Raw genomic sequence first — 22,624 nt, 5'->3', positions numbered from 1 at the left:
TGACACAATGTGCTGCTTGAAGTTCTGACAGAAACAACATTCCTGTCATCTCAGTACAGTTTATGATGCAGACAGCAGACATCTCAATTCATTAGCTTCTGAAAAAATAACTCACCAAAACTATGTTCATGGCCACATACCAGAGAGGGAAACATGCTGTTCTTAGAGAATTCAAACTTTGCTGCTACATCAAACTTAATATTATCAAAGATAAAAACCAATAAAGTCCAGAAGAAAACACGTTTAAGGGACAATCTTTAGGATCTTTTGCATACAGGTGGTTCTCGATTTACATTGGAATTACGTTAATATGGTGCGACGTAACGTGATTTTCGCTGTAAGTCGGAGCTCACATACTGTACATATGTGTTTTGCATTTTATTTTATCTAATTTCCCTTCCATGGAGGTGGCTTTCTTTTTTTCGAAGCACTGCCATCAGATCAGAAGAGTCTGACTTATGCTTGGGGTTGTAATGAAGGGCAAAAAGTTTCCAAAAAAACAACATAAATGAAAGCAAGCCAATGTAACACAATCCAATGTGGCGTACAACCGACGAATGTAAACAAAGCCGTCTTCCTCGTATCGCGCATATTCATCCGCTCCGCTCGCTAACTAGTTCCTGGCCGAAATTTGATTTAACATAGTCAACGCCGTATGTCGGAATGATGAAACAAAACTTTCTTGATAAACTTAAGGGCGATGGCGACGTAACCACGAAACACTGTAGGTCGAGGACGTCGTAAACCGAGGACCTGCTGTATCAGCCTTCTATGAAAACCAACATTTGATGTCTTGATGCAGAGAATTCATATTTAATCCTCCGCAAATTAAAAAAAGAGCTTTTCTTCTGTTATCAAATCCAAAAAATGAACCTCAGTAATTAAAAGAAAGTCACTGCATGTGTTTTAAAAAAAAATCCCGTGCAATTTCCATTTTACATCATCTCATGCGTGTGAGGTTAAAGCCATGTGTTCCACAATAACCAAGCAGTTGTGTTTTCCTTTAAATGCATCATGTTTCCAATCAGACTCCTCACATAAACACAAACCACTTTGCTGCAAGTCTCAGTCTGTGGCTCCTTTATTTTTTTATTGCCACCCAGATGTCGCTGCTTCCTGTTTTTCACTGTGAAATACAAGTTTGGTCCTGATACCATTTTAAACAGATTATAGAATTAAACTCATCATCAGAAGGGCAAACGGGACCACATCTGACAAGCAGCGTGAGTTTGTTGAACCTTCTGAACCAGAGCTGTGATTTTAGAGCCCAGGGTGAGGTTTTGCTTTGGAAAAAGGGGTTCACTACCTAGATTGTGAAGTGATTTGTGATTTTGAGCAATATTAACACAACATACTAGACATATTGTCAATTAAAACCACAATTTAATGTCTTGGCTGCTCGTTGTTTCATTGAAATGCTGTGTTTGTGTTGCTTTTTCTCGTATTTTGGATTTTTTTTTTACACATATATGCCACAATATCAATAGTAAACCTGCTCAGCAATAGTGTGTAAAGGTAAAATACGTCAATACAACCTACTGGACATGTATGCGACAGACAAGTAACAAATGTACAGTCAGCCAAAATAATGTATACATACATCAGAAATAGAAAAGCTTGCATAAATATTTCATTTGTATAAGTACTTCTACACATATAGATTCCTCTTTCTAAGTTTGATCAAATCACGGTAACTCTGTGTCCTGTTGTACGATGTTTTCCCAACAGATGGCGCTACCCTCATGAATGGAGCATCAACAAGTGACGTCTACAACACAACAGAAATGTCTGGAAGCCAGTGGCCACCACTTTGAGCACCTCTTGTAATTGTAGAGGCCAAAGATAACTTTTATTAATCTCAGGATGTCTGAATAAATTTAGTATTGAAATATTGATGCAAGTTTTTCTTTTCCTGTTGTGTGTAAACATTATTTTGGCTGACTCTGTATTTAACACTAACTACATGTCTGAGTATCTGCAGCAGCTGCTGTGTGCTTCTGCAAAGCAGAATTATCAAGGGGAAGGTTAGTGTGATACTATCTGCATCCACAAGCATGACTTATACTTTGTCACTTAGATTTAGGAAAATATCATAATTTAGGTTAACATATGACCCTTTTACAACATTTTGGAAGCTACTCCTCCAGTTTCTGGGTGATGAATCTCACCTGATCTAATATTTGACTAGTTGGATGACAAACAGCGACAGCAAAGCAATAAAATAAATAACAAAGAGTTCTTGATGAATGCAGTTTAGTTTCATCAGAGTGTAACGTCTGGCCTGGAAAAGCAGAAAATGCAGACTTCTTAATCCAGCCTTTTCATTAAAGATCCATTTCCAGGGCCTCTTCTCATGGCATTTCCTAGAAATGTGCGTCTAATGTCAAAAACACGGCAGTTCGTGATGCTGAAAAATGCAGAACAAAGTCATTGCTCCTTTTCTTGTGGCGCTAATGAGCAACAGGGTTGTAACAACTGAGGGAAGTGGCATATGCAAAACATTTCATATAGAAGCACACGATCCAGATGTTGAGGGGAAGAAACAACCCTTAGATGAAGGCGGCGAAATGAGCCGACATCCTGTAGTTCCGCCTCCGTTAAAATGCTTAACGTCGCACAGCAAAGTTCTTGTCTTCTGTAAACTTACAAAGTTAGGCTCAGAGTGCAGCACGTGGATCTGTGATGTTCAACAAATGTGCTGAATTCATTTCCTTCACCATAAAACATTTGCAAAGCAGATTTTTGAACAGGGGAGGACCAAATTTATGAGTGGTCAGAGCTCTGCAGGGCACCTTTGACATCTATGTACAAGTCACAAACAAATCAGACTGCCTTTGTGCATTTTCATACACTCGCGTTCATTTTATTTTTTGATTTTCTGGCTTTAAGTCCAGATTGGTGTGAGCAGCAGCATGAATTCTCTGCCTGCATGTTCTCTGTTTATTGCAATATGCCAACATTCCTAGTGTGTCACAACTTTGTCTCAAAAGTTACTCAAGTTTTTGGGAAGTGCAAACTGAAAATATGCACAAAACAGGTGGCAGGAGACGGTTAAACAAAAGAATCTGGCAAAGACTTGAATGCTGGCAGAGGAGCCTTTATATAGACTGATGCTGGTGATGGATAGGAAGCAGGTGTGGAGGAAGGAGAGAGGTCAGGTTAGGACGATCGATGCAAACGAGGAAACACAGGAGAAAGGTTTAAATTAACCACTGATGAAAGAGGAAAAAGATGGATAACTAATGCGAGCACGAGGGGAAGGATGTGTCTTCCTCTCCTTCTTCCTTCTCCACTTCTGTCTTTCTTTATTTTGCTTTTTCCTTAACTTACACTCAACGACAGGCCGCCAAAACCTGGCCTGTGATGTGTGTTTGTGTATATATCAGCGTGTATCTGCGAATGTGAGCGGCCACCGTCACACCGCAGGCCGTCATGCTCGCTTTTCAGTTGCTGCTTGTTTCAGATTTTCTGTGGATGACAGTTCATATCTATTCCAGGCTCTAGCACGTATCCCCCACCAACATGCACTGACAGCGACGTCAAGGAGACACTTGTGTGTGCAGCAGAGTCGAAACAACAAAGGATGTCATGGCTGATTTTCTACCGACTCCACTTCTGCTTGTTTTTATACGGATTTTTAGTTACGGAACAAAATATCTCTCAGTTTTTACCGAGCTGCACAAATACAGATCCACACCAGTCGGGACAAACATGCAGATCTTTGCTGATTAGAAAATCTACCAAGACTTTCAGCTGCTTTGATTCAAAAGGGCATTTAACGATCAATAATTTGGCTCCTCTCTTTGTCGATTGATGCTGACCGACGTCACGGCTGACTTCACACCAGTAAAATATGCAAAAAAAATTCTTTTCCTGCCACAAAAATGTCTCTTCTACTCTCCTGAGAGGCCGTTTACATCGTTGCCCACATGGCAGGTAATTAGTCTGAGACTCTGAGACTTCAGTACATGTGCAGAGCGGAGCCTGCATTAACCCTGCTGCAGAGGTCTCATTTAAAAATCACAGGCACTTGCAGATTTCTGTCTCTCAAAGCCACAGAGACTCTGGGATGAAAACTCACACATGTATAGCAGATTTTTCTAAATGCCAGCACTGTGAAATTCTCACAAATCGCATCATTTTCATTAATTCGTCACAATCAGCGTTAAAGTGGGATAAAAATCTGCTTTGTGATTTTATATTACTGAGGAATTCATCTCACTAGCTGGGTTCCAGAACCACTAAAGCTTTAGTCATTCTATTTTTCACACAAAAATACTCACAACCAGCAACTTCTCAACCTGCTAGTGCCCTGCATTGCTTCATTCATGTGCATTAAAGCCACCGTTAACCTTATGTGGTGCATCTAAGCTGTATTAAATCCACAAAACAAGTTAGATATTTCATTAAAGCTGTGCAGGAAATTACAATTACAGTCAAGAACCCCGACCTAAAACTGAACATAAAACATTTCAAGCACAGCAACTATCCACAGCATCAACAAATGTACTGAAGACTTAAAGCAAGGTAATGAAAACTAAAAGTCCATTTAGAAGAAAGCTGCCGTTAACAAACATGACTTAACTACAAAGGCTACTCAGTTAACTATTAGAATAAGTGGGATAGGTGTTTAGATGAAGGAGTGTTTAAGGTGTTGACTTGGCCTCCAAATTCCCCAGATCTTTCCTGCTTCCACCACATCAGCTTCATGAACTGATAGGTGCCACTGCAACAAGCTGGTCAGGCTTATTTACTCCACCTGTTCATGGTTTTAACCCTCCTGCTGTCCTCATTTACAGGCAACAAGAAATATTGTTTCCTTTTCTGAAAAAAATCCAAAAATTCTGCAACAAAAAGTCCCCAAATTTCGGAAAATTTGCAAAACATTCAGGAAGAAAATTTCAATAATTCCTGAAAAATTTCCCTTAAAAGTTTTATTTAAAAAAAAAAAAAAAAATCCCCCAAATTTGGCAAGAAAAGTCTTGTAAATGTTTTCAAAAAATGAGTAAAAATCTTTCAAAAAAAATCCTAAAAATATCTAAAGTGATTCCATATATATCGGTAAAACTTCTAATATTCTCTTCAGAATATTCACATAAAAACCAACCAAAATCCAGCAAAATTCGCTGGACTTCGGTTGATTTTTTTGTGAATATTCTAAAGAAACTTTTTTAACATTTCTTTTTTCCATCAAAAAATGTTCAAAGATTTCCTAAGAATGTTGAAAATGTGGACATCAGAAGTTTCACTATGAAAATATGTATTTTTCCCACATTTTCAAACTTTAAAACGGGTCAATTTTGACCCACAGGACGACATGAGGGTTAATGCTGTGGCTGATCAGTGCACGTATCAGTGAGTTTACCAAAATAACACATACACCTCTTTGTATGATGCAGTGCACTTCAACAGAACCTACATAGTTATCAGCTGATCAGTAATCACCTCTCTAAAGCAGGGTGTCAAAATCATTTTAGTTCAGGGGCCACATTTAGTCCAATTTGATCTCAAGAGAGCCGGACCAGTAAAATCATAACATAATAACCGATAAATAACTCCAAATTTTGCCCTTTGATTGAGTGCAAAAAATATGTTCTGACAATGTTCACATTTAATGAACTATGTTTTTATGAAACATTATGAACAATCTGAAATTTCTTAAGCAAAATAAGTGAAATTTCAACAATATTAAGCCTCAGTTTATCATTTGTGTATTACAGCTTACAGATTACACTGTCTACAAAGGCGCAAAGCATTTAGTCGCAGGTATCTGGAAATGAACAATGTAGTTTTTCACGATGTTAAGATCTGGGAGTTATTTGAAATTCTCATTAATTTCCACATCTGTGTAGTAATCGTGACACACTACACAACCTAAGTTGGGAACTATTAAGGAAGAAGGTTAAGTTGTCTCCCTGCCTTGTAAATGTAGAAAATGTATACAGAAAAAAATGCATAAAAGTTGTGAAAGTACATCAACAATAAGGTTCAACCAAACCAAACTCTGTCATACTGCAGCTGCTGGCTGATACTATAGAGATGTTCAACATCTTTAAATATTTTCACAGTGAGGATTCATTTTCACCTCTGTAATTTCTACACTTTGCAAAGCTATCCTGCGGGCTGAACTGGACCCTCTGGAAGGCCAATTTTGGCCCGTGGGCTTCATATTTGACACCCCTGTTCTAAAGGAAAAAAAACATATTTATGACCATCATGAAGGGAAAAAAATCAGACACTATCAAATCAGTCTGCTCAGAGATTATCACTACTGGGAAGGCATCCAGTTTCTAACAGTTACTCCTAAAGACATGGGTTGGCTGCAGTAATAAAAGCCTGGTGTTGAGACGACACCTTTCCTACAGCAGCTGCTGAGCTCAAGCAGCATCTGCAGATGTCTGTCAGTCTCCACACCTGCAGCCAGAAGAGTTCAACTCTCAGCCTAAAACACAACCAGAGTGGTTCTGTGTGCAAGAAGAAATTCTACTTTATCTGTAAAAATTCGCTTTTTTGGAGTGAAACTGTCAGCTGCCTTTGATCAGAATCTGTTCTGTCAGATGTACTTGAGGCAGTGACTGAAGAACAACTTTAAATAAAGCTGATCGACAGAAAAATGTCATCTTTATTCTGCAATCTCACATATAGTGAAGAGTGTAAGAACTGAAAACTGAAGTACCCTCTTTAAATATTCAAGATATCAACAAAAATCATCCATTTGTTTGAAAAAAAAAAAAAAAGGTAGTTGAGGACACAGAAATGTTTAAATTTAAATATTACTTGTAAAATATTTTTAAAAAGAAGCAAAATGTCACTCAGCTGAGAAGCATCTATCATCTGCTGCCAGTTCAGTCAATGTTTCAAACTAAATTCAGTTTATTTGTGACAAGTCTTTATAAACAACCAAGCAACCAGATAAACACCAAAAAAATCTCTTATTTTGCTAATAAAAGACAGATCCATAACTCTGAAGAGCAGTGATGCTTAATCGCTGCGTGTGCCAGTATTAAAGTCTTTAAATAACATTAGGTAGGCGAAGGACTTACTGGTTTTTCTTTATAGTCGGTTTTTCTTGTGCTTACATGAGTCAGCGTTCATTTAAAATTCTGCTTGAGTTCTATGCCGGATCCATTTATTCACAGCAAAAAAAAAGCAGAAGAGCAATAATCATCAAAATAATAATAATAATGCAGTTTTCTTATCGTTGGTGAAAAATGCAGTGAATTAAAACTAGCAGAACAAACACAATAAAGACAGGCTGTGTTGTGCAGCTGGTTACGTACGGAAACACAGCAGCAGAGGCATTATCATTACAATATGAATTTATCTGAAAATATTGCCACTCTAATGGGCTAGAATCCACTCAGCAGTCCAAAATATTAAATCACACTGAAACCAAGCACTGCTGATAACGCTGGTGCTTGTTTGTCAATGTAATATTCTAAAATTCCAAAAGAAACGGAATATGGCCTGCTCTTTCAGCAGGAAACTGGAGTGCTAGAAGAACACCAGTGAACGCAGCTGACAAAAGAAAAACAAAAGTGCAAAAACCTAAATGTCAAACAATTCAACTTTGTGTCATCTCTCAGTAATTGCATGACTTCTAAGGTGAAAAGTCAGACATTAATCTCATGTAATTTCAAACATTAACACTTTAGGTCAGGGGTGCCCAACATGCGGCCCGTGGGCCAAAACCGGCCCGCCAGAGGGTCCAATCCGGCCCGAGGGACGACTTTGTAAAGTGTAAAAATTACAGAGAAGACATTAACTGCTAATTGTAAATTTGTAAAACTATAAGTTTAAAATAATTTCTAGACCATGAAAAGCTGTTTAGATCATAAAGTAAAATACTAGATTGCTCATTGTTGTTTTGTCATTTTGTGTCTCATTTTTGTAATATTTTCTCTTGTTCTTTGTCTTTTTGTCTGACTTTTGTCATTTGTCTCATGCTTTTGTCGTTTTGTTTTTTGTTTTTTTCATTTTGTGTTTCCTTTTTGTCTCGCTTGTGCTGTTTGTCTAATTTTTGTGATTTTGTGTTTTGACTTTATTCATTGTTTTGTGTATCGTTTTTGTCGTTTTGTGTTTTTTGTCTCGCTTGTCTCCTTTCCTAAACTCACTGGGTGACTTGCGACATATTATCTATGATCACGTTAAACAACCACAACTTTCTTCTGACTTAAAATTTTGACATTTTGTGACAGCTGTTGCCTAAAACTGCACAAATATTTCTCAGAAAAGCTGCAGCATAATATGTTGACATCATGTAGGAGGAGATTAAACAAAGTGGGAGTTATGAGATGAATATGTGAAATGTGCATATGTTAGTCTATTTAACTGCCCGATTATTATTTCATTTTTATAATTTCTTATTCATTTTTTCTACTATTTTTATCTATTTTGATAAGACATTAATTTGATTTATCTATCTTATTTCATTTTGTCTCATCTGGTGTTTCCTTATTGCACTTGTTGTATACTATAGTATTTCCTCAGTTCCTCAATGCCTGTGTCAGTTTTTTTAATTATAACATGATTTTTGGTGGCTAATTGTATCATTTCATTGCATTTTTATTTCTGTTACCTGTAAAGCAGTTTGTGTTGCATTGAATTTGTATGAAAGTGTTACACATAAAGTCTGATTGTAAATTTCCATGTGAGAACTGAAGCATGTTTCCCTAGCTGTTTCTGCAGGTTTGTTTCTTCCTGCACCACCTCTGCAGCCTCAGTGTCGGCTTGTGGAGCTCACACTGGTGGGATTGTGGTGGGAGCAGAGATGCAGAGTCGGAGTGCACGGCTTTGTTGTCGGAGGGGCTGCTTCCTGTCCTGCATTATTAATACCTGATGTTCACAGTTGACCTGGCGCTCACACACCTCCCTCACCGGGACACGAACGGACCAGTGTTTGCGTCGAGTGAAGCGAAAGAGACTCAAGCAGCCTCTACAACCTCCACACCCCTTCCATTCTCTGCAGAAAGTGTCTCTTTTTGGAGGCAAATTGCTCAAAAACTGCATAATCCTCGTATGCTGAGGTGCTGCTCTGCTAATAGTTCTGTACGACAAGCTTTGTAATTTGTCCCTGATAATCTGCCTTAGTTCAGCTAGAATTGGCGCTTCATTACTTCCACAAATGAGACCGGTTTTATCCCAATACTCAGCCACTGAAGAGAAAGAAAAAAGAAAACGAATGTAATATAGATAATTTGCCCTGGAAAGAAAGTAGACGGAGCCCAGTGGGGTTGAGCGATCCGTCACAAAGCCCTGTGGGAAAACTTCAGTGACAACCATATAATGAGCCTCTGTGAGGATCTCCCACCATTTTATTGTGTCTTTATCTCCTCTTTCTAAACCGGGAGGATGGAAAAAATAAGGGGCTGCAGGTTTGGAGCAAATTACCCACGCTTATTTATTCAGAGATGTCGCCTCGTAGAGCAACCAACCCCCTGGGTCTTCTCACAGGCCCCAGCGAGCGCCAAATCACTTTGAGAAAGAGACGCAGAGAATAAAGAAGGAGAAGAAGAAGTTGTAAAAAAAAAAAAAAAAAAAAAAAAAAGACAGGTCAGGGTTGAGGGGAGGGGAGGGAGGTCGAGAGACAGCAAGACAGGAAAGGGGAGACAGGTGAAGGGCTGAACACAAAGGGGGAGACGACAAAAAGAGAAAGGAAAATAGTTGTTTGGGAGAAAGCGATAAGAGGAGGAGATCAGAGCTGTAGTCAACTCGAGCCTCGGAGGGAGGGAAGAGACGGGAGAGGCAGCGGGGGGGAGGTGGGACTAACAGGGGAGGAGGCGAGGAGGGATGGAGGCCTGGTTGAGTGTCTCCCAGGGGTCTCGGAGGGGAGAGGAAGATGGCTCGGCGAGTGCACTCCCCCTGGAGAAACTCGACAGGGGGTCAGCTTTTTGTTTGGGAGAGCAGAAGAAAACCTCCTCACCGCCCTGAACAGGGACGATGGAGCCTCTAACGCTCCACGTTTCAGCTGCCGGAGGAGCTTTGTTCGCCGAGATGTGGGGCTCCTTCTGATTCAGTCGCCTCCCACCCCCACATTCACGGCCCACCTATCACACCCACATTCACATACACCGTCATCCATAATTCACTTGTAATTCAGAAATGAAAGAAAAATTTACTTCTGGTTTTTTGTTTCAAAGCAAAAGGCGGGAAAAAAAACATTGCGAGGATCAAAAACATGGGTTTGGATTTTAGTGACTCCCTTTCTAATTTAGAATCCAACAACAAAAGTCACATGGATTCTCAAAAAACAAAACAAGAAATACATTTTTTTGTAAAAGAAACTGAGAAAAACACTCTACATCCCATAAAAGTGGTGCCATACCTGAGTAACAAAGATGGATAAACAGATTAGACATTCAGATTAAAGACATTTACAAATATCTAAACTTTTTTTTTTTTTTTTAATCGTTTTTACAGTTGTTGCTTGAAAATAAAAATCAAATTGGCTGCTTCTTTATTTTTGGTTCAAAAGTAGTAAATAAAGAGACCCACGTGACTTTTGTTTTTGTTTCCAATCCAAAAACAACTAAAGAAACGACCAAAAAACAAAAATGCACCGTGTTGGATTGGCTTTTAGTTTGTGATTCTTATACTACAAACATTTTTTCCATCTTTGGTTTCAAAAGGAACAGAAATGTCTTTAGTTTTTTGAGTTTTTTTTCCCCAAATAACAATTAAATTAAACTGGATTTGAAATATCAGAACTTATAATCTGAAATCAGAAATTACAAAAAAAATGGTGTGACAAGGGGCTGCACAGTGGTGTAGTGGTTAGCACTTTCGCCTTGCAGCAAGAAGGTCCCTGGTTCACGTCCCGGCTTTCCCGGGATCTTTCTGCATGGAGTTTGCATGTTCTCCCTGTGCATGCGTGGGTTTTCTCCGGGTACTCCGGCTTCCTCCCACAGTCCAAAAATATGCTGAGGTTAATTGATTATTCTAAATTGCCCGTAGGTGTGAATGTGAGAGTGATTGTTTGTCTCTGTATGTAGCCCTGTGACAGACTGGTGACCTGTCTAGGGTGTCCCCTGCCTTCACCTGAGTCAGCTGGGATAGACTCCAGCCCCCCCCCCCCCCCATTCCTCATCTGATGCTTTAGCTCACACTTAACGTTTAACCAGAATATTTCTCTAGATAATATAGATAAAATGTCTGTTTTTGTGTGTCAAATATGTGCACGTTGTACAAAATCAGAGGCAAGATGAATTATAAGGGAAGTGAAAGCAGAAGGAAAATTCTCAAAGCTCAGTTTGAAAATCTATAGAAAGAGTTCCTGAGAATCTCAAAGATGGTTTCTGCAGGCTTTGGGGGAACTCGAGTTTATCAGACAAAAGCTTGTGTTGATGACTTTTGCCTGCTGAGGTTTAAACCAACACGGGAACTCATCCCTTTTGCTTCTGTGGTGCCAGGAATCAGAATTATTTACTTTTTCCTCATTCAAAAACACACTATTGTATCCCTCTGAGCCCCAAAATCCACTAGGGAACAAAAAGGCATGTTATGCTTTTGGGAAAATCACCAAAATTCACCATTTGGAGCAAACAAAGAACCATCAGACAGTTAATAGGCTAATTAACTGTGATGTTCCATTCTGTTGGGAAACTTAATGAAATCTAAGCTTGAAATCAAAATGTTTAAAAAGTACAAAATTGCTCTGTCAAATAGGATTTCAAGGGTTTTTGTCTGTGTCCTGAGAGTGTGACTGCCTTAAACTACATTACTAATTTCCCTAGAGCTGTCGAATCCATTTCCCCCCTACACACACACACACACACACACACACACACACACACACACACACACACACACACACACACACACACACACACACACACACACACACACACACACACACACACACACACAGACAGTCAGACACACAGTCCAATAAAGACCTGAGTCTTGCTCTAGACTGCATTTTACCGCCCATCTCACTGCTCAATTTGCACTAATTCAGTTTACATATTTATATCTTTTGAGTATTTTATTTGATCTGTATATAGTTGCCTTTCTATTTTTTAGCTGCAGCTGGGCCTTAAAAAGCTGATACTAGCAGTAACCCAAGCAAGGCAGGGAATGACAGAAACAAGAAATGCACTCATTCCCCCATATGGCATTGTCAGAAATGCAGCATTTCTTTTAGAAATGCAGCATTTGCTTCTCAGTTATTGATGACCAGAAATCACGGCAACATAGAATGTGGACATTTAATATAGATGTACCCACAAACAAAATGACATTGCACAGCACAGGCGTGTGTTATGCATGTCTACGTTATGTACAGATACCGAATCACGTGACCTAAATATGTAGCAGGCGGCGGGAATTGAAGGGATTCAGAAACACTCACACATTTTAATCAACTGCTCCGTGTATCATTTCCGATGGATAAGTCCCAGTGGATTTGTAGTAGGATCGCAATCATGTGATCGTCAGCAGGCAGCTGACATAGCACTCATTTGTTGTCATAGTTACAGTGACGCTGTGCTGATATCTCGTAATGACACATAAATCTTTAACAAATCTGTGGATCCAGACTATAAGCTGCATCACTGCCAAAATCTAATCAGGCGGTCCTTGTGTCATTTCTGACCTTCCCTGAAAATTTCATCCAAATCTGTTATTCCGTTTTGGAGCAATGTTGCTAACAGACAGACAGACAGACAGACAGACAGACAGACAGACAGACAGACAGACGCCAATTGTCACGTAACTCCGCTGTTCCTTGGCAGAGTAATAAAGATTCTTGATTCTGATTGAAGAGACTAGAACAACTTCAGACACGAGAAAAAGATTCAGGAAGAATCCTGGATTTGGTTAATTATTAAAACAGAAGGGACTCTGCAAATCTACTTCACGAGGCAGGTGTGTAGGAGAGGGACGAGTGTACACAAAAAGTTTCAAGCAGACTCCCACACACAGTCTAACTTGCAAAAATGCATTTATTAGTGCAGTGTTTTGGTGCTAGACCCTCATCATACAGCGTGTGGGAGTCTGCTTGGTTAAATATTGGAGAAAACAACATCCCTAATCCCATGCTTCAACTCACATGTTTAAAAGTTAACCAAACCCAGTATCTTCTCTAATCTTCAAAGATAAGTCTGGTTCTATTCAATCATTTATTTAAATCATGAACAAATCTTGTGAAAACATGGCAACAAATTTGTCTCTGTATTTAAAATATTATTTCTCTGTGATGTTGAGCTTTATTATTCAAACTTCACCACCAAATATGGATTAATCAGCTTCACAGAGTTTCCCCTAAAAAATTAATTATTTCCTTTTTGTTTGAGTAACTTTTGATGGAAAAAGACAGTTGTTTCTGGGAATAATTTTTGCCTTTTGAGCTAAAGACAACTGCATTTGTGACCTACTTTTACAGGTTTGTCTTCAGTAGGAAGCGGTGGGGTTGGGATTCAGTGCCACTAACACAGTAGGGAAGTCATAAAGTATTGAATGATGCGCTGGAAGACTGACAAGAGAAATATAGAATATCACCAACCCAATCCTTTCACCAAGTGGCCTACACTGAACCGCTGTACAAAGAATCATTTTCAGATGTGTTCCTTCTGATCTGTGCCACATTTGCTGATGCCACTTGAAATAAACAGTTAGAAAGCAGAGTTGAATACTAGGTCAGGGTGCTAATTTTCAGCTTTGAGGAGGTTCAAGGGTGTTTACATCCATGTTTTGGTGGAACCGTAGGACTCGCAGTTGGTTGTGCCCTCAGGGGCATCAAGCATAAAATGGGTTACACTCCCCAGAAGCGGATGTAAACACTTGCAAATTAAAGCTGGAAATCTGTGCGTTAACCTCATTCTCATTGTCTGATTTCCAGCGCAATGCGTTGGAGAGAAAAAAAACCCAAAATATAAAGAGTTGAAATGTGTGAGGCAGCCTGTGTTTTACAGCGAACACACCCACCAAAAACACCCCCCACTGCTCAGCCTCCCGAGGAGCCCTTTAATGTGGATCTGGAGCAGATTAGCAGGCTAAAGCTAAATTCTGTAATCACTGTGATGGGCTTAGACAAAACTGAGTGGGGGTCTCGTCAAGGTTAAAATGACGGCCGTCCTTTTCAATTATCTGCCCGTGTTCATCCAGGCGGTCGGCCTCTCCTTCACTTTATTGCAAGATGTTCAGGTATTGATTTGGTCAGAATGCAACAAGAATCTCCTTCACGTTAGGGAATCTGTAAGCGAGTCTAAAGGAAAGGAAGAATACTTTATCGCCTGAAGCATCACATAAAACTCATCCATTGAATTTTTTGTTCTTGATTTAACTGCAGCAAGATGCAGATGAGATAAACTTTATTGATCCATCGCTGGGGAAATTTTAGCTAGATACAACTGAGGCACAAAAGAAGTAAGACAAGAAGCATAATAAGGCTAAAAATAAGGATATAATAAAAACTGTGCACTATGTTTTGCATGGAGAGATGAGGCATGATGAATTTACATATGGATATGTACAGGTATGGCATGATGGGTAATAATAAGACAACAATAAGTTGATTTCTTTGAGAAAGCTTCTCATATTTTGCATTTTTGGCTGATTTTTTTAAAAATTTTTTTTTTTTTTTAACAAAGTTAAGTCTTCAGAACTGTAGATTTTTGCACAATTTAACCGTTTTTGTTTGCTCAGTCACACCAAACAATCACCAGCGTGCAGTTTGTCCCTGAAAAAGTCAAAATTCAATCAAACGTCTTTGCAGATTGAAAGGAAGGACAAACACGGAAGGCGCCAAAAGATTAATTATCTTTCACTGATGTTAAGTCAAATGAAAAAGCAACAGAGAAAATCCATCAGAGATATTTGAGTTGTTTTGTTTCTGCTTGTTTTTTTCCTTTGTACGCCTGCTCTCTGTAACTTATTTATGATGCAGGGGACTCACAACAGCAAACTGAAGGGAGGATACAAGGAGGGAAGACAACAAAAGAGAAGGTTAAAAACTGAGGATCAAGCGGGAGGATTGGCTCGAGTGGAACGGGAGCAAAGAGGGGAGGAAGAGTGGAAATGTTCGGAGTCCTTCAAGGTGATCAGATGAAAACCAGACGTGATGTGAGAGAAATAAAGACGGAGAGAAAGGGGGGAAAGAGGGAAGGAGGGGAAGGCGAAGGGGTGTTTCCCTGCAGGCAGAGATGTGTTTGTGTGTGAACTAATCTCTCTCACACTCCCTCCCTCCTCACACTCAGTCAGTTGCAGCGACACACTCGTCGAGGTCGGCAGCACAAAGCAGAGTCGCTTCTTTGCAGCGTCCACACACACTCACACACACACACACACACACACATACGACTCACAACACCACACACACCACTCAACACACCTCCACAGTGACGCCTGAAGCCAAACTGACAAGAGGAAGGAAGCAAAGAAGAAGTAGTTTTTCGTTTTTTTTTTTAAAAAGGGGGCAAATTTAGAGAAAACATCAGTCAGGTAAGACCTCTTTCCATCTCTCATTTTCAATCTTTGCTTGTCTTTTTCTTCATGATAGCAAACTGAAGCTGAAAAACAACTGTAATCTCAATAAAGTCAACATGTAGGAATAGTCCAGCATGTACATCTTGTGCAAAGTGAGCATAAAGTTCACGCATTTCGAAGGGGAAAGGCAGCGTTAACCTCGTCTAACCTCGCTCTCTAGGAGTTTGTGACCTCTCCTTGCTCCTTCCAGCAGGAGTTTGGAGGTTTGTTTCTTTCTTCTGTACCTGTGAGAGAGTGTGGGGAAGATGTGAAAGAAAGCTGAGGTTCTGCAAAGCCAAGAATGCTGAACTTTTGTGCACAAAAAACAAACAGAAAAATACAGAAGCGGGGAAAGTAAAAGCTGTGCAGATGATGTGCACAATCAAACGTGTGCAGGGTGAATACAAAATCAGAGGCAGAGTGAGTTGTGAGGGAAGTGAAAGCAGGGAGAAAAAAAAAAGCTCTACGAAGAAGTTTAAATCTAAAGAAAGAGCTCCTGAGTATCTTCTAGAGCACTTCTGCAGAATTTCAGGGAACTCGAGTTTATCAGAAGATGGCTTGTGTTGATGACATTTGTGTGCAGAGGTTTAAAACTAACACGGAAACTGGTCTTCTTTGGTTCACTGTTTTAACTCTCTGAAGTCCAAAACCTGCTTGTAGGCTTGAAATGCATCTTTAAATAAAAATAAACTCTTAAATTTACCATTAAACAGAGCCAGAAACTGTAAACACATTGTGACAAGTCATTCTGTGAGAAAACTTCACCAAATCTCAGCTTAAAATTACAAAATTTAATAAAAATGACTTTATAATACATGACTTTTAAAAAACAGTTGGTTGTTTTAAGAAGTGAGTAAAAAGATTAAAAATTCTGTACTGCTCAGCACAATCATGAAAGTGGCTTTAGTGTTGCCAAAAGTCACACAATGAAGACTCAACTGTAGACTGTGTTCATCCAAATAAGAATTGAAGTAGTAAAATATGTACAGTCACCTTTTCCCACTATTGGTAACACTCATGCATGTTTGTTCAGTTTTTTCCCCCATTTTTTTTTAAATGAAGAAATTCAATTTTCCTCTTCTCTTCTTTCTTACTTATAAATATTGCAGTGAAAAATGAACCCACAGTGAGTAGAAATGTGAGAGGAGCAAAGAAAACAGAAACTGCTTGAGATTTAGAGGGTTAAACAGAAGTCAAAGTTTAAACTTAGTGGTGAAATGTAAGATTATTGTGCGTCAGCGTTAGTTTTTGCTGTTTGAGTTGAAAAGTCTTCATTGATGATAATTAAGGCAAGACTGAACAAGAAAAGTCATTTAACGTTTTCTATAATTTGTTTACTGTTAAGCAGTAATAAGTGAGGAGAGCTACAGAGGTGAGGCTGATGGACGGGTCAACAAAACATCAGATTTTTTCACAAGAGAATCTCAATTTGCTTCTTTTAACTATGACATGATAATTCTCTCACGTCAACCACGTGGTTTTCATTGTAACCATGATAAGCTGAGATCAGCCAACCTTAAGAACATTGCAGTTTCAACCCAAATTTCGCTGTCTGCCCAAACATAAAGATATCTTAACTGCCGTGTTGTCACGACACAAAGCACAGGCTCAACAACAACTAAAATTCTGCATTTTATCTACATACATAATTTGCCCTAATTGCAGACACATGACAGGCTAAGAACCAAAGTATTTCTCGTCCAGCAGCGATTAGCATGCCACTCCCACATGGCTAATTGGTTAAGTGGTGCGACCACAAAACAATGACCTCCTCTGGAGCATCTAAAGCTCTTGGAACAGACTGTAAAAAGACGAAGCAGAGCAGATTCGGGTCAGAGAGGCTGCGTAGGGACAGACTCCGAGTGTGTGTTGTGTTTTTGACCTTCACTGCTGTGTTTACAAAGAGATAATGCGAGCAGAGGAGAGAGAGACAGAAGAGGCAGAGATAGCAAAGGCATGAATGGACTCATTGTCTGGTCGGTGTGTGCGCTGAATCAGGGGGTGTGTTCGGTGTGTCTCAAAACAAACTGAGTAATCAGTGACATGCGAGAGGTTAATGTTACACTGAAATGCGGCTCGTCTCGTAAACAAAGACGTCACATTAGATGACTGTGTAACTCAGTGATAAAATGAATAATAATCCAGGAATTATTCATGTGACTAAGAGCTGCTTTTGCAACTTCAAGCCTATGACACTTTAACAAAGAAAAGCAGTACTTCATGTCATCATAGGCAGTCGGAATTTTACGGACACGAGTCAAGTTCAGCTGGCGTAAAGGGTTGGACCCCCAGAAACTTAAACTCACGTAGAAAATACATGAAAAATGACATCACAGCATACATGCACTACTGTTTAAAAGTTTGGGGTCACTTAGAAATGTCCTTATATCTGAAAGAAAAGCATTGTTTTTCAATGAAGACAGCATTAAATTAATCAGAAATCCAGTGTAGACATTGTTAATGTGGTAAATGACTATTCTAGCTGGAAACAGCTGATTTTTAATGGAATATCTCCATAGAGGTACAGAGGAACATTTCCAGCAACCATCACTCCTGTGTTCTAATGATACATTGTGTTAGCTAATGGTGTTGAAAGGCTCATTGATGATTAGAAAAACCTTGTGCAGTTATGTTAGCACATGAATAAAAGTGTGAGTTTTCATGGAAAACATGACATTGTCTGTGTGACCCCAAACTTTTGAATGGTAATGTATATAAATAATATACGGAGCACTTAGTACCAAAGATGTCAGCAAAGTAAATCATGGTTCATTTAAACTCTTCTAATTAAATCCCACAACGGGATTTTCAGGTATTTTACCAAAACATTCAAAATGTGCCAATTTGACCAATATTCACCTCAGAAACTACCTGAAGTAGAATTAGAATGATTTTATCGCCAATTCGATGCAGTAAACTTGTCGGCAAACACTTTGTTGTCAGGCTAGTTGCAAACTTTGTCTGCTGCTTAGTGATTCTGTGTGCTGTGGTTGAAAATAATGTTATGAGAGCAGCAAGAGTGAACCACGACATTAACTGTGGGTGTGAAAAAGCCAAAGCAGTGAGCTGAAGTTGTCATCAAACTCTATAGACCAGAAGGAAACTACAGTATATCTCTGGGGTGACCTCTTTCACATTCAAGTAGTTATCTAATAGATTTTCAGTATTCAAATACTGACCCAAGCAGCTTTAACTAAAGTAACATGAATAAAAACAAAGTACTATGAACAGGTTCTTGTGGTGGAAACTCACAGCAAAGTTTTCCTGCTAAACATTAAAGAGCCCATATTATGTACATTTACATTTTCATTATATTTGTTTTTGGGGCCCAGAAAAATATATTTATTTGCTTTACTTTTTCAAAAGACAGATTATTTTTCTCATACTGGAAATCACTGCAGCACCTGTTCTTATCCTCTGTCAGAAATGCTCCGTTTTAGCTCCTGTCTCTTTAAGAGCTTCCACCTGTCTGCTCTGATTGGTCAGCTGGACCAACAAAAGCGAGGTAACATCAGTTGCGTACCCCAGATCTATGAGTATAGGGATGCAGCTCTAGCACAAGTGGCTCTAGTGAGGAAATAATATCAACAAGATGCTCATTCTTCATTTTGGGATGCACCAATCTTGCTGCTAAGTAGGCGTTATGCAAATGTGTGACATGGTGATGTAAATAAGTAACAGAAGAAAAGCCTGGACTTTAAACAAGGCGTTTCATGCAGGTAGGAGAGCTGGGTTTTCTGCAGTAGAGGAAAACTGTCTGGGGTTTTTAAGTTAGCAAAAAAAAAAAAAAAAAGCTATGACACACAGAAGGAAAGAGAGAAACCCAAGAAAGCGCCACATAGGCGCTTTAAAATCATTTCATCACTTTGAGGTTATTTTTTAAAAAGCCTCAAACTCCATTTTTTAAAAATCTGTATGGAAAAGCGACCACACTGTAGGAATGTGGTGAAATGAGTGCAGTAAACTTAAAGACCTCCTCTAGTGAAAAACTGAAAAACTATTTTTTTTAAAAAAATTTGTTAACTTGTCCATATGGTGTTTTTTTAATGCGTAAAAATTCACATCATGAGTAAAATAATCAGCCAATGCCTCAGTTGAGTATTTCCACCTTGAAACTGCAGCTTAAAAAAACAGATTTAGATGGCTAGAGTTTCATATGTAATACATTGAAGGAACTTTCAGGAATGGGCTGAATCTGAGCATGAAAGGCTGAATTATTCCAACATCACAACTTGCCATTGTGCACTGAGGAAGTGTTCTTGTACAGCACATTAAATCTAGTCCATTTAAACATAAAACTGATCATTTTCATGTAAAGACTCTCCATATGTCTTTTTGGATACGCAGAGACGAGTTTATAGAGATTCAATTGCAATTGGAGAGGAAGTTTCATACAACTGGGGTCACAATAAGTCTAAGTTTTCTAGATTTCTGCAGATTTCTAAAGGTTCCACGTGATTAAAATAAAACAGGCCTAATTCAAACCAGCAGCCCTCAGTTGTGTCCTGAGGAAAAATCCAACAATGTCTCATTATTTCTTATAGCAAATAACAGTTTCAAAACTGAGTCATTTTACACTTTGGAAAAGTTAATGTGCTTCAAAGACCAAAACAAATCAGTATCGTAAACTGCCAAAGCAATTAAAAGCACAGAGAGTAAACAGGCAAAGTGATTAGAACATAAAACACTGCCGATAAAACGCAGACAAGCAAAGCAGCAGCGATAAACACTCCACCTTAAACCAATTTTATGGTTTTTCTGAGCATTTTTGTGCTCCAAATGGTTTTGTGTTTACCTCCATATGGAATCAGTTTAATTTCTCCCCAAATCTGATTAAGATTACGTACTTAGGAAGCTTCACTGCCTGAGCTTCACAGCTACAAATCCTTGTTTAGACAAAATTCTAACTCTGCAGAAAGCTGGCACCCCGGAGCTATGAAGAAAAACTGCAGGTTTTTGAAACTTGTATTCTATATATTTTCTGCTATAAAACAAAGAGAAAGACTGAAAGAGGTAGTGAGGGGATGAATGAGGGAGGAGCAGGAGATGGAGACACCGCCGAGGGAGACAAATTGGGGACAAATCGACCAAAGTTGGATGGAAATATGGCGAGACAGCGTGAGTGTGAGCAATTTGTATCAAAAGTAAAAGGGATCTTTTCAAAAATTAGGAACACGGGACGATTTGAGAGCGAGATGAGAGCCTGAGAGCAGCGCTGACAAAGACTTTGTGTCATATCCAGGGGTGGAGGGTTGACATCTGTGTGTGAGGGGGTCTCTGCCACCTTGGTAGCCGAGTACATTATGGCTGTTTGGGCACATTAAGGGGCATTAGCTGGAGGAGTGGCCCTGAATAATGCATGACCTTTATTTATGAGCAGAGAGCAAACGTCCTCTGAAGCGCACTAAACCAGGGAACACACATACAGTCGTGTTTCCCCCACTTCAGAGGACACTGCGTTGGTTTACATTCATTTCTTACCTTGACTCTAACCCTATTGTTAACCTCATCCTAACCAAGAACAAAGCAGTCACGCTAAAATTTAATAATGTATGCCACTGTGACTTTTCTTTTTGCACCTAAGAAGGAGTATGACTGTATGGATGAATCTATGTCCACCACAACCTGAGTAGTACAGATGTACACACACATATAGATGCACACAGTCATGCATCCTTCACACAAATATATACACACATTGAAAATCTGCCAAATTCTGTGATTTTTGACAGCGTGTGTGCCACTAAATTTCACATAAATAGCTGGCGGCAGACCGTCGAGGTGCTCGGCTGAACAGTCCTCAGGTCTAACAGTGCAGCCAATGAGCCCATTAGCTTGTCACACACACATTCACAGACTCACACAGTCACGATCAGAAGTTTTAAGTGTCATTTTCACGATCGCCTTCTCTTTGAGCTTAATCACGGTGTGCGGAATTTTCTTCTGTTATAGACTAATCTTAATCCAAAGTGGGATGTTGCTCGAGTTTACTCTCACTGAATCAACTGCAGGCGTGAAAGACGGAGTCACGTGAGACTTGGAGATCTGAGGTGGAGTGGATGAAACTCATCTTTAAAGCTAGAGTTTTGGATCGACACTTTCAATAACTACATCAATAGTTTTGCGTGTTTAAAGGAATTAGCCACAAATGATGTGCAGATTTATACATTGTTAACTATTGCAGTGGTCAATTTGCCTTAAATAAGAAATCCAACATATGTGGAAAATCCATTATTATTGCATTTTGTAGTTGGTACAGACTTGGAATAGTAATATAAAGATGTTAAGTTATGATTACTCTGCCAAGGAAGGAGTCATGTGACGATCGGCGTATGTTTGTTCTCCCGTCTGTTATTCCGTCTGTGCTCAACATTACTCCAAAACGGCCAAACAGATTTGGATGAAATTTTTAGGGAAGGTCAGAAATGAGACAAGGACCAAGTGATTAGATTTTGGCAGTGATGCAGCTTATAGTCTGGATCCATGGATTTGTTAAAGATTTCTGTATTATTGTGAGATAGTGGCACGGCGTCACTGTAACCATGACAACAAGTGAACACTACGTCAGCTGCCCGATGAAGATCACATGATTGTGATCCTACTACAAATCCACTGTTGTGGATGTATCAGGACTTATCTGTGGGAAATGATACAAGGAACAACTGATTAAATTATTGGGGGTGTTTCTGAGTCCCTTCAATTCCCACCGCCTGCTACATATTTAGGTCACGGTAATTCGGTATCCGTCACTAACGTACACATTCATAACACACACCTATGCTCAGCGCAAGGTCATTTTGTCTGTGGGTCCATCTATATTGAATGGACACATTCTATGTTGCCATGATTTCTGATCATCAATAATTGATGAGCAAATGCTGCATTTCTAAAAAAAAAAAAAAAAAAAAAAAAAAAAAGCATTTCTGACAGTGCCATATGGGGGAATGAGCCGCCTTGTACTCTGCCTTGCTTGGGTTGCTGTTAGTATCAGCTTCTCTCCTTCTCTCTGTGCTCACATAATCTGCATTGAAGTACAGCCAAATTCCCAATACCGCTGTTCTTACTTCCTTGTTCCTGAGTGTCTGCTGTCAAGCAACAAAACAAGTATAAAATAGGGACTGAAAACATGGCCAATCCAAAAATTACCAAACCTGTATGAAAC

The 22,624-nt window shown here is 39.3% G+C and overlaps 1 protein-coding gene across 1 annotated transcript in view; it reads left to right on the top strand.

Annotated features, from left to right (window-relative positions):
• Positions 1-15,171: 15,171 nt before the first annotated feature.
• hs3st1l2 (heparan sulfate (glucosamine) 3-O-sulfotransferase 1-like 2) overlaps positions 15,172-22,624 on the top strand; it is a 34,388-nt gene continuing 26,935 nt past the window's right edge. Inside the window, exon 1 of the mRNA XM_023293226.3 lies at positions 15,172-15,438. The gene's annotated coding sequence lies outside the window, so the exon portion shown is untranslated. The remainder of the gene's footprint in view (positions 15,439-22,624) is intronic.

The sequence above is a fragment of the Amphiprion ocellaris genome, chromosome 6 (genome assembly GCF_022539595.1).
Source record: "Amphiprion ocellaris isolate individual 3 ecotype Okinawa chromosome 6, ASM2253959v1, whole genome shotgun sequence".
Lineage (NCBI taxonomy): Eukaryota > Metazoa > Chordata > Actinopteri > Pomacentridae > Amphiprion > Amphiprion ocellaris.
The sequence above is the reverse complement of the archived record's forward strand: the minus strand, read 5'-3'. Positions and strand labels throughout refer to the sequence as shown.